Source organism: Chenopodium album, chromosome 13 (genome assembly GCF_948465745.1).
Source record: "Chenopodium album chromosome 13, dcCheAlbu1.1, whole genome shotgun sequence".
Classification (NCBI taxonomy): Eukaryota; Viridiplantae; Streptophyta; class Magnoliopsida; order Caryophyllales; family Amaranthaceae; genus Chenopodium; species Chenopodium album.
In genome coordinates this window covers 30,363,663-30,376,855 of record NC_137846.1, presented here as the reverse complement: position 1 = coordinate 30,376,855, position 13,193 = coordinate 30,363,663, and the positions used below count along the sequence as shown (strand labels likewise).

Sequence of the window (13,193 nt, the reverse complement as noted above, 5' to 3'; positions counted from 1 at the left end):
TTGGGTGCAGACTTACACCCTCTACTAAAGGAATTCAAAGACATCTTTGCCTTTGAAGTGGAAGAGATGCCAGGCATCAGCCTGGATCTCGCTGTCCATAAACTCGCCGTTGGTCTTAAGAAGAAGCCCATCCGGCAAAAGAAAAGAAATCATGACGAAGAGAGAAGTCAGGCGGCAGCTTCCGAGGTCAAAAAGCTGTTAGACGTTGGGTTCACTCGGCCATGTAACTTCCCTAATTGGGTTGCAAACGTCGTGCTTATAATGAAGCAGAATGGTACCTTGCGCATATGTGTAGATTACACTGACTTGAACAAGGCATGTCCAAAGGACAGTTACCTGCTTTCAAAGATCGACAGCTTGGTCGATTCTACATCCAGGCATGCCTTGATGAGTTTTATGGATGCCTACTCAGGTTTCCACCAGATACCCCTATGGAAAAAAGATCAAGAGAAGATGGCTTTCGTCATTGATCAAGGGTTATTCTGTTATACAGTGATGCCGTTTAGCTTGAAGAATGTGCCTGCTACTTTCCAATGGATGATTAATACTGTCTTCATTAATTAGATTGGGAGGAATGTAGAGGCATACATTAATGACATGATAGTCAAATCCAAGCAACAGACGGATCATCTTGCTGACCTCCGAGAAACCTTCACCACACTCAGGCGGCACAAGGTCATGCTCAATCCCAACAAGTGTGTCTTTGGTGTTGAGTCTGGGAAGTTTCTCGGATTCATGATTGATCAAAGGGGGATAGAGGCCAACCCGGAGAAGATACAGGCGGTGATAGACATGAAGTTACCCCGTACTATAAAGGAAGTTTAGAAACTAACCGATTGTCTCGCGACTTTGGGGAGATTCCTCAGCCATTCAGGTGACAAGTGCCTCTATTTCTTCCAGGTAATAAAAAAGAAGACAAGGTTTGAATGGGGGGATGATGCTGAGGCGGCCTTTCAGAAATTGAAAGAACATTTACACTCTTTGCCAAAGCTTGTTAGCCCTCTGCCCAAAGAGATGCTTTACATGTACTTAGTTGTCTCAAATCATGCCCTCAGCGCTGTTCTCCTTGCTAAGAGAGACGGCATTCAGCTCCTAGTCTATTTCATTAGCCATGTACTCAGAAATGCTGAACTACGGTACCCCATGGTTGAAAATTTTGGCCTTGTTCTTTACATGGCCGTCAAGAAGTTGAAACCTTACTTCTTGGCACATCCGATTGTGGTCCACACAGACCAACCTCTCAAGCGGCTAATGAAAACCTTGGAGTCATCCGGTAGGATGCTCAAATGGGCTACTGAAATGCAAGGTCTTGAAATCACTTTTGAACCGAGAAAGGCTATGAAGGGTCAGGCGTTCGCCAACTTCATTGTCGAAATGACAAGGCCTGTTGCAGTGGACAATATTAATTAGGTTTTAGAGGTAATATAAAAATATATATTTATAGAAAACATGTCATTTGTTCATATTTTTAACTTAAAATGTTCAAAATACCAAAATATAATCAAAAATAGAACTGTTCATACCAAAATACACAATTATCATTAACAAAAAAAAAATCAAAAGAATATGAAAGCTACATATTCCAAAACTCAAACCTAGCCATGGTGATTTCGATAAGGGAATCTCATCGGAAATTGATCACCTCCGTCGTCTTAACCACCTTCTCCTCGTTGAAGCCGCCATTTTCAGCTTCACTTCATTGCAAAAACTCCATTAACAAAGTTTCAAATCAAAAGTTGAAGAAAACGAAATTCGAATTTAATCTATGGTAGTCAATAATGGTGATGAAAGAATTCAATCCATGGTAATCAACTGTGGTGATCAAGGATTTCAATCAAAAACAAAATGATGAACAAATTCAAGAGAGAGAAAAATAACTAGCTTAGAGAGAAAAATAGAGGAGAGAGAAAATAGAAGGGACAGAATTCAAATTTAATTTATGGTGATCAACAATGGTGATGAAGGGATTCAATATAGGGTGATCAACTATGGTGATGAAGGATTTCAATCAAAAACAAAATGATGAACAAATTCAAGAGAGAGAAAAATAAACTACCTTAGAAAGAATAGAGGAGAGAGAATAGAGGGGACGGAATTCGAATATAATATATGGTAATCATAGGCCTGTACAAAACTATCCAAGAATCCGAAAATCCGATCCGCAACCGATCTGATTTTTAGGATATCCGATCCGAGTTTTCATTTCAAATCGGATATCCGATCCGAAAAATCGGATATCGGATACAATTTCGGATACTGGTTTTAAAATTTTTGGATATTCGATATCCAAAAAATATTGGATATCGAATATCTGAACCAATATCCGATAATTTAAAGGGTAAATATTGAAATTAGATATATTTTTAAAAAATGAATATTCCTAAAACAAATTAATAATCAAAAAAACACCCTACTCACTTTCAAATTTCAATCTCTCACTAAAGTAAAAACCCTAAATTCCTCCTCTTCTCTCTCTATGCTCACTCGCTCAGGCTGCCACCCCACCTTTCATAGCCACCGACCAGATAATGGATATCAACCGCTGATTCCTACCCTAAATTCGATTTGCTCTGATTTTTGGGTTGTTTCTTACGGCTTTGGCGGTTTGGTGATTGGTAGCTCCGCTGCTGAACAATTGCTGTTGGTGGGCGACAATGGTGGTTTGAGGTAGGGGAATTAGTGTAAAAGGGTGCGACAGGTGACAATGCGGTGGCGATCTGTTGGGTTGGAGCGGTAGCTGTTCAGGCTGCAATTGGTGTTAGTTGGTGTTCGGATTGGGTGGTTGAAGGTATGATTGGTGGCGAAGGTGGTTAGGTGTGTACGAAATTACAAAAGGTTGGAGGTGCTGACGCGGGTGAAACCTAGTTTGTTGATTACTAAGATTCCCTAATCAAAACCAAATTTATAACCAAACCCAACCCTAAGTATAGGGGTAAGTCCAGGTCGAACCCAAGGAAATGTGGTATATGCTAACGTCTCTAGCTAAGCTATTCCAAAGCCTAGGTGAGGGTTGGTCTAAGAAAACTAAACAACGCAATTAAATGAAAACAAGAACGATATTAAAGCTGTTAGGGAATTAGGATCCACATGCACTCATGACAATCACACTAATTGGGCAAGAAATCGACCAAGCATACAATGTGAGGGAAGGTAACAAATGCAATCAAAATCACTTAAAGAGCTATTTCCTAGGGTCAAGCTAGATGTCTTTACAAATGAATTCAAAGGAAAATCGCAAAACAAGATCAATCGAAAATAATAACTTCCAAATCAATTTTTCGTATCAATGAAAACTATTATGCAATCTAGCTTGATAGTTAAGGTTGATCACTCCTCAAGATATCAAACACATGCATAAATTTCACCAACCAATTTAATCACAATGACGATCAATCAAAATTCCTCAATTAGCCATGAATTATCACTCATACATGCTTCACCATATCCCTAACAAGTAATCTACTCACTACACATTGCAAATTTGAATAACAAAGCTAAACTAATCACCAATTTCATCATCAACATTGTATTCAAAATATACACAAACTTATCAAAAATCAAATCAAACCAACAACAAGTAATTCAATCAAATTCAAGAATCAAACATGAAATTGCATTAAAGAGTAAAAAATTCTTACAAAACTTTGATCAAAATCAAAGAAGAAGAAGATTGAAAGTAACATTCATCAAATTCACCAAGTTTCTCTCTCTAAAATCTAAGAACAAAAGTTTCCCCAATTTGAGCTTCTCTCTCTAAAATTCTAATCAAAATCAAATTCAAGCAAATTCAAAACTCATTATCTCTCTAGAAATGAAGAAATTCTATATAGTAAAACTAACAATGGAGAAGTTAGTTAGACGTCCAAAAATGAACCCCAAATGGCGCGGCCTCTCCTCACACCTATGCGGTCGCGCACAGGGCCTGCACGCCTGCGCCGTACTCGTACGCGCCCGCTCCTGGGAGCAGGGCACTTCCCTCTCGTGCGGTCGTTGATGCTCCCGTGCGCTCTACTTGATACATGTTAGGGGAGGCAGTCTCTAGAGGTCTTTACGGTGGGTTCATACCGAATTTGATGTCCACGCAGCATGAGAGCGCGGCCTTGAAGACTTGACTTTTGCACTCCTTCACTTTTGAGCTTCAAGAGGAGGAACCGGCTTGCACCTTTAGCTTTGCAAATCCCAAGGGAAGGGCATTTGGATCCTTAGACGTCACCAATTCCTTGAAATTCAAGAAAGGCAAACAAATAGAAGAGAAAAAGCAAAATAAACCAAGAAAAGCAAGAAAATGAGAAAACAACTAAAGGAAACACAAAGTTCAAAAATATCAAGTAAAACTAAAGAAAAGGAGATAAAAGAGACATAAAAAATGAAAATTCATCCTAAAAGAGGCCAAATGAGTGTCATAAATGACACTCATCAAGTGCAAGGGGTGCTACTGGTGTTGTGGGGTACCGTGGCTGCTGTGATGAGGCTGGTGTGGCTGCGCAGATTGTGTGGGTGAGCTGGACGGAGACGGAGGTTGACTGGTGGAGTCGGGGGTGTTTATTGTGGTGGTTAGTTGAAGATGACAGTAGGCAGTGGTTGCTGTGTATGGTGGAGGGCTAGGGCAGCAGCTTGGTTTTGTTGGTGTTGCAGCTGGTGAATGGAGCAAGGGAATTGTTGGTTGATTGGTGGTCGGTGGTTAGGAGTTGTGGCGTGGAATCGGAGAGCTGATACGGCTGTTGTTTGCGAGTAAAAGCAGGTCAGTAGCTAGGTGGATGAGTGTGGCTTGGGCATTCGGAGTAAGGCATAATCAATTTAGAGTTTTTAATAATATTGGATAATGGATCGGATATCCAAAATATCCAATTCGAATGATTTCGGATATCGGATATTGGATATCCGAAATTTTCGGATTGGATTCAGATATTAAATTTAGATATCTAATGGATCGGATATCCGATCCGTGAATAGGCCTAGGTGATCTGATCAATAATAGTTTGAAGGAATTCAATCTATGGTGATCAACTATGGTGATGAAGGATTTCAATCTAAAATAAAATGATGAACAAATTCAAGAGAGAATGTTACGAAATTGAACATTTACTGATACAAAAATTGAGAATTTAACAAGATTGAACACTTAATGTCACAAAATTGAACATTTAATGATACAAAATTGAACATTTTAATATATACAAATGAACATTTTATATGTAAATCAGAACTCAAAAATTATAAGATTACGTCAAAATGATAGAAAGGGAGCTACCTACATAGGGCGTGTTCGGCGCTATAGTTTAAGTAGCTTTTAGTGGTTTGACTTGGTCAAACCCCTACTTAAAAAAAATGTGAGTGATCGGCAAAATAGTGGAGTAAAGCACAAATACGGTCCCTAAATTTTCGTATTTGTGCACTTTTAGTCTCTCAACTTTCATTTGTGCACTTTTGGTCCCTCAACCACCACTCTTGGTGTTTTTGACCAAAAAGTTGAGGGACCTTGCCTAGTCAGCAGAAGTTTAGGGACTATGACTCATTGTTTTTTTTTTTTTTTTTTTGTCAGAATTTATTTTTAGAAAAATATCTTTGTATTATCATCGTTTTTCTTATTTTTGGACAGTATTAATTTTTTTCATTAGCATTAATTAAAAATCTAAAGTAATTAAAAATAAAACCCAAAAAAAAAAATCACCTATTCTTTTTATTGACAAAAAATAAAATTTAACCTTTATCTTTTCATGTCTTCCACTCTATCTCTCCCCCTCTTCCCTAACCCCCCTTCTGATTTTCTCTCTCCTCCCTTCTTCCATAGTCCCATGGCTTACAACTCCTCCTCTCCTTCGACAATGGCGGTTCCCAACCCAAAAAAAATTTAGGCCAAGCTCCGACAATGCCTCCTCTCCTCTCACAACCTTTACGTACACCACCACCATAATTACTCGATTGATTCGCCGCTCGTTTTCATCATAGTCGCCGCCACTTCCACCTTGTATATATGTTCGTCGTCGCCTCCTTTTTTTCTTTTCAAAGTTTTCGACTCGCAATTTGGGTACGATTTGATGATTTTTTTTTAAACCAATAAGGTTGAAGTATTGGTGGTTGTGCGTTTACGATTTTTGCGATGGTAAGTGGGTTGCAAATCTAAGTGGTGGTGAGGTGGGGTTATAATTTATTGTTGTTGGTGAGTTTGGGTTTTAGATCGTTGGTGGTGGTTGGTGACTGGTGATGTAGGGTTCGTTGGTGCGTGGTGGTTGGTGACATGGGGTTTCAGTTCGTTGGTGGTGGCTGGTGACATGGGGTTTCAGTACGTTGGTGGTGGCTGGTGAGGTGGGGTTTCGGTTGGTGGTGATGAGGTGGGGTTTCGATCTTAGGGTAGTGATGTGGGGTTTTAGATCTTGGTGGTGTTGAGACTATGAGAGGGTGGTGAGGGGTGTTCGTTGCTAGTGGTGCGAGTTGGTTCGGTGGGTTTTTGGTGGTTTTAGTGGGGTTTCAGATCTAAGTGGTGGTGAGAAAGTGGTTACAAGGGTGTTAGTGGTGTTTAGTTTACTAATCAAAGTTTTCTTTCATTTTAATGAGACTTATTTAATCAAAGTTTGTATATATTAATAATAAATATTAATTTATTAATAGCTGACAATATAAAAGAAAACAAAAGAAAAAAAAAAATAATGAGTCATGGTCCCCAATCTTTTGCTGACTAGGATAGGTCCCTCAATTTTTTGTTCATAAACACCAAGAGTGGTGGTTGAGGGACCAAAAGTGCACAAATGAAAGTTGAGGGACTAAAAATGCACAAATACGAAAATTCAGGGACCGTATTTGTGCTTTACTCCAAAATAGTGGTTAGGGTACCTTTTAGTAGTGGAGGTATCTTTTATGAAAAGTTAGAAATATTAGCTTCTGAAAGTAAAGGTATCTTTTGGGGTATCTGTTGAAAATTTAATCTATAGTTTTAAATATAAAATATTGATTTTTATATGTAATAGCTAGTCAACCGCTATCGAACACTCATACCTAAATTATCTATCTTCACAGGTACATCTTGTTGACAACTAAAAACTAGCTACAAAGCTACAGCTACAGCTACAGCTACCTTCACATCTAACAGTTACATTCACAGCTATATTTTGCCGAACATGCCTAAAGTGGTGCAAGTAAAAATTTTGTACATTTGATGACCTCTATGACCAATTAAGCAGAATCGTGCAAAAGGTGAAAAGTATTTATTCCAAAATTTATAAAATGTATAGAGTCGACCCATGATATTAATCCCCGTGTAACTATACATTTTACATATATGTCCTTGCCACAGTTAGGGATGTCAGTGGGGCGGGTCAAGTAGGAGACCCGTCCCTTCCCGCCTCAGTGGGGTGGGGATGGGTCTCAGTTTGATGGGTGGTGGGGCAAGGATGGGGATAAAAACCATACCCACCATGAGTGATGGGGCGGGGGTGGAATTTAAGTTGTACCCACCCCATCACTACCTCATACCCACATCTATATATCTTTAAAAGCAAAATTACATACTTTTATACGATTTTATAAAATAATTATGTGAAATACAATATTAATTATAATATTTGTACGACACTTATATTATAAACAAAAATGTGTGTAATATTAATAATGTTTTATTTTTATTATAATCCATATTATTATGTAGGATTGTGTATTTGAGAGACGGAGATTAGATGGATCTTGGGTGAGGATTAGGCGAGTCTTTGGGGGGATTAGGTGGGGATGGATATCCAACTGGAGGTGGGGAGAGGATGGTTTTAGAGTTGTACCTGATGGGAATGAATATTAAACCCACCGCGGAGATGGAATTGAAGATGAGATAAAAATATTAGGTAGGGAAGGGGATGGGAAGACCAACATCTGCCCTTCACCCATTGACATCCCAGCCACAGTAAACACCTGTTACGTCTCTCTACCCAGAAATTTCTCGACCTCCTCATTCCTTATAAATTCAAACTCACCCTTTCCCTAACAAATTATATTTCCCTATCACCGCATTTTTAGAGAGAAAAAAAGAGGGCAAAACTACAAACCTTTTTCATTGCGGGTTTTCTTGATCGATCATTTGATCGATCTTACACGCAACTTATCTTTCAGGTATTCCTCTCTTTCTATTGTTTGTTTTTGAATTAATTGATGTTTTGATTCTTCTTTTATCGTAATTGTTTATGATCATATTTGATAAATGACTTTTGTTTTAGAATTGTTTGATGTTTTGATTCTTTTTTATCATAATTGTTTATGATTTATATTTGATAAATTGATTTTTTAGTTGATGAACTGATGGTTTGATTCTTTTTGCGTAATTGTTATGGATGTCTATGATTTATTATTGTTATTATTATTATTTTTATTACGACAATAAAGTGTAAATTTTTTTTTTTTACTTTGTATTGTAATTAATTAAGTAATTATAGTTGTTTTTTTTTTTTTTTTTTTTTTTTTTTTAACAAAAATATAAATATATGATGTGAATATATTTGTTTCTGTCCGTATTTGAATTTTATGAAATTGGGTGGGTTTCTGATTGATAAAGTTGTTTTTGTGTTATGTTATTAAATTCTTCTATTGTGTTTGTGATGATATTTTTGTTGGTGATTCTTATTTTAGAGAAAGGACACCTGAAGTTTCTGTTTGGAATTAATTATGATGATGAATATCTATTTATTTACGAGATGAATATATGATACAATAGATCTAAATATTTACATGCTCACGATTTAAAATTGAGAATATTTAATACAATCTGACTCCCAAATCAAACAATCAAGTAAAGAATTGGGCTTTCATCGAAGAAATCAATAACCATGTTAAGAAAATCTGGATATATATGATTTTAGTATTAAGACTATTGTTTCAATCTAATTTTCCCTGAAAACCATCTGACTCCCGTATCGAACAATGGAGAAAGGATTATGCTGTCGTCGAAGAAATTAATAATCGAGTTTAGAAAATCAGGCCATATATGATTCTGTTTGTATGGCTAGTCACCTTTGTATTGTTGGTTGTTTAATTTAGTAATAACTTTGCAGGAATGCTTGATTGTAATTAGTGTGTTGGTTTTTTGAGTAGGAAAACATATGCTTTATTCAATTTATGTTAGTCATTAGAGTGGCTATCGTCTTGAACTTGCATTCTATGTCCTTTCGCATTCTTTATATTTCGAAGTTAAATCAGCAAGAGTAGGTGACAATTTTTCTTATGACTTGTATCAAAACTTCCCTTATTGCCTTCATGAAAAGAAGAAAATAAGCAACTTTCATTCACCAAAATCATTTTTGATGATTTTAATCTAAAGAAAGGATTTTATTTTTTTTTTTTTTTAATTTTTATTTATTTATTTTTTTCCCTTGCAATATGTTACATGGGAATAATTTCTCGATAAGGATGGGACCAAGGAATGCTTTTTGTCATCATTGAACTCTTATACTACATCTACAACAACAAATGTTACAAATTATTAGTCCCTAAATGATCATTGAACTCCATATTGGGAATAAATTAATTAGTTTAAGTCTTGAAGAAACTCAAGAAAGACAACAGCTTTACATATAAGACTTTGTACTGATTTCACTCTTTACAAATAGTACGGAGAGAAAATGGTGACTTCCAATAATGTGACTGGTGTAATCCTTGCATGTACATGATTTGGTATTTTGGTGTATATTTTTATGGGTGATTATGATAGTTGATTGCATCTTTGCTGATTGCAGATGATTTAGCATTTTTCTGCTTTTTCTGTTTGCGCGCTTGTAGATTCAATAAAAGATGTGCTCTTTAAAAAATATTTTAACCAACTGTGATTTTTATTTTTGTTTTCGGGTCACTCTATATTGTTACTATGTTTCTTCACCTTGAGTTAATCTGAGACTTTGTTTGGTTTGGTTGAAAATATTTCCAAAAAAAAAAAAAAAAAAAAAAAAAAAAAAAAAAATCCATGGAAAAGAACAATTCCTAGCCAATTTCTTTTGTTTGCTTCCTAACAACAAAAGGAAATAATTGTAATGAAATAATTTTTACTCCAAACCAAACCACTTCATAAAATGGTGATGACTCCTTGTTAAGTATTTTGGGCCTGTTTAGTTGAAAAACCCAACCTTCCTGATTTATGTTGTGTTAGAACTCTAATTGATACCTAAAATTCATTAATTAGCTGTTTAATAATCTTTGAAGCCACATTGGAATAGTAATTCTAGAGGTCAGGGACTGTTGTACAATTAATTAAATGGCTTGACTTTGTTTCTCTTGTTTTTGCTTAACCTCAACAAGAGAAGAGTACATTATAACAGCTTCCGCGGCAGTGACCTTTTTCTTCCTGTGGTGCACTTACTTAAGTTTACAACTTGTTCACAGATCCTTTGTTAGAGTTTTGACAAAATGACAATGACATTTGGTGATGGTCAAGAAACCGACAAGAACATTGCAATCTGGAAGATCAAGAAGTTGATCAAAGCATTGGAAGCTGCGAGAGGAAATGGCACCAGCATGATATCATTGATCATTCCTCCACGTGATCAAATATCTCGAGTTACTAAAATGCTCGGAGATGAATTTGGAACTGCATCCAATATTAAAAGTAGGGTTAATCGTCAATCTGTACTTGGTGCCATCACATCTGCTCAGCAAAGATTGAAGCTTTACAACAGGGTGCCCGCCAATGGACTTGTTCTTTACACAGGAACAATTATAACTGAAGATGGCAAAGAAAAGAAAGTTACTATTGACTTTGAACCTTTCAAGCCCATCAATGCATCTCTTTACCTTTGTGACAACAAGTTCCATACCGAAGCTCTCAATGAACTGCTTGAATCTGATGACAAATTTGGGTTTATTGTGATGGATGGGAATGGAACCCTTTTTGGGACTCTTAGTGGCAACACTAGAGAGGTGCTTCACAAATTTAGCGTTGACTTGCCAAAGAAACACGGCCGAGGTGGTCAGTCAGCGCTGCGGTTTGCACGTCTTCGAATGGAGAAGCGCCATAACTATGTGAGGAAGACAGCAGAGCTTGCTACACAGTTTTATATCAATCCACTAACCAGCCAGCCTAATGTTTCTGGGCTTATTCTTGCTGGTTCTGCTGATTTCAAGACTGAGCTCAGTCAATCAGACATGTTTGATCCTCGGCTTCAAGCAAAGATACTGAATGTTGTGGATGTTTCTTATGGAGGGGAAAGTGGTTTCAATCAAGCAATTGAGCTGTCTGCTGAAATTCTTGCCAATGTGAAGTTTATTCAAGAGAAGAAGTTGATTGGGAAGTACTTTGAGGAAATTAGTCAGGATACAGGGAAGTATGTTTTTGGAGTGGATGACACGCTGAAAGCTTTAGAGATGGGTGCAGTGGAGACACTGATTGTTTGGGAGAATTTGGATATAATGAGGTTTGAGCTGAAAAATATTGTTACTGGTGAATTAATCGTCAAACACTTTAACAAGGAGCAGGAGGCTGATCAGAACAACTTTCGCAACTCAGAAACTGGGGCGGATCTGGAAATTCAGGAGCAAATGCCATTGTTGGAGTGGTTTGCTAATGAGTATAAGAAGTTTGGCTGTTCTCTTGAATTTGTTACCAACAAATCACAAGAAGGGTCACAATTCTGCCGTGGTTTTGGTGGGATAGGCGGGGTCCTACGCTACCAGTTGGACATGAGGTCCTTTGATGAGTTCTCTGATGATGGAGGAGTCTATGAGGATTCTGACTAGCAATTAACCTCCTTTTCTTCATTACCTGTGCCGGGGGTGGGAATAATCCCCTGCACTGGTGAACGAGCTGTCGGGGTCAGTTCGGCAGCTGCTGCTCAGTCAAAATGTGACCAGTTGTCAACAATATTAAATGAGGTTTTGATATTTTGATATTATCTCTACACAATAGATACTGCATTAAACTTATCAGGTGGATCTTGTTAAGCTTTATACTTCATTCGTTGTTCCTGACAGGCGGATCTTGTTGCACTCACTGGTCTTGCTATGCAAGGTGGAGATGCAAGTGGCGCTTATCAGCTTGGACAACTTCCTACTTTTGACGGAGACTTTGCTGCCTCACTAGTGCACATGTGCTACCCCTGCACCATTGAGCGAGCTGCTGCGGTTAGTTTGGCAGCTGCTGCTTGGTCAGAATACGACATGATGTCAACATTATTAAATAAGGTTTTTTTTTTTTTTTTTTAATTTTTTTTTTTATTTTTGTTAATTTTCTTTTTTAGATTGTTTTTAAACAACAGTAGGTGTTATTGCATTAGAGCTTCAGGTAGATCCAAGTTTACTTATCTATTTTTACTTGACAGATGGATCTTGTTGAGCTTTCCGGTCAGGTGATGCGAGGTGGAGATGCAAGTAGTGCCAAGCAGCAGCATCCGACACTTGTTTACTGAGGAGGCAGAACTTCATGTGTTCTGTTTGCTGTAAAATTTCCTTGAGGTTGTTACTAAGCCTGTGTGATCTGATTTTATAATTCTAAGATTATGGCTTCTCATATTTTGGTTGTTTCTGAGTTTATCTATATTTTTTTTGTATCAGGTGGGCAAATCAACTGTTGAGCTACATACTTCCGGTTGATTTATCCTGTTGATAAGAGGTGGAACACTTCATCTCTGGTTAAACTGTTTTAGGGTTTGATGAAAAACCTAGATCGTTGCCGTTACTAGCATGCTGTGGTATTTGCTATGTCAGTTGGTACACTATCATTTTATACTTATATTTGGTGCCTTTGGAGACAGTAGTTAAGGATGGCCACAGCCACGAGGCTGGGAGCGTGGCTTCTATGCTTGCTGGATGATATGTTGGTTTGAATAAAAATCTGATGAACTTTATTAACGTAATACAGCATTTGTGTTGTGTATATTTGTATCATTGTATGTTTTAATTTGCTGGGCAAAATGCAATTAATTGATTTAAATCTCTACTTTTCAAACTGATGAAACCTGACTTATATGTAGATTACTGTGTTGATAGTTTTGTGATGCTTTCTCTTTAAAAAAATTAAAATAAAAAATAATTTTTTTTAAAAACTTGTGTCCACAAGAGTTGAAATTTAAATTGGGATTTTTGTAGGTCGGTTCGGTTGGCTTTTGACACTCCTATCATATAGCTAAAATTGCGCCAAGATGGACAACTTGAGTTTGACTTAGGGCCTGAAGGCCTGTTTATGAGAGAAGGAAATTAGGAATGAAACTGAACTAAATTGAAATTAAGCAATA

General features: G+C 37.2%; 1 pseudogene across 1 annotated transcript; it reads left to right on the top strand.

Moving 5' to 3' along the window:
• The first annotated feature begins 7,940 nt into the window (after positions 1–7,940).
• LOC145574723 (eukaryotic peptide chain release factor subunit 1-2 pseudogene) lies at positions 7,941–12,846 on the top strand (annotated as a pseudogene). Its single transcript, XR_014098156.1, has 5 exons — positions 7,941–8,094; positions 10,351–11,835; positions 11,935–12,144; positions 12,282–12,414; positions 12,514–12,846. The product of XR_014098156.1 is annotated as a eukaryotic peptide chain release factor subunit 1-2 pseudogene (transcript).
• The last annotated feature ends 347 nt before the right edge of the window (positions 12,847–13,193 follow it).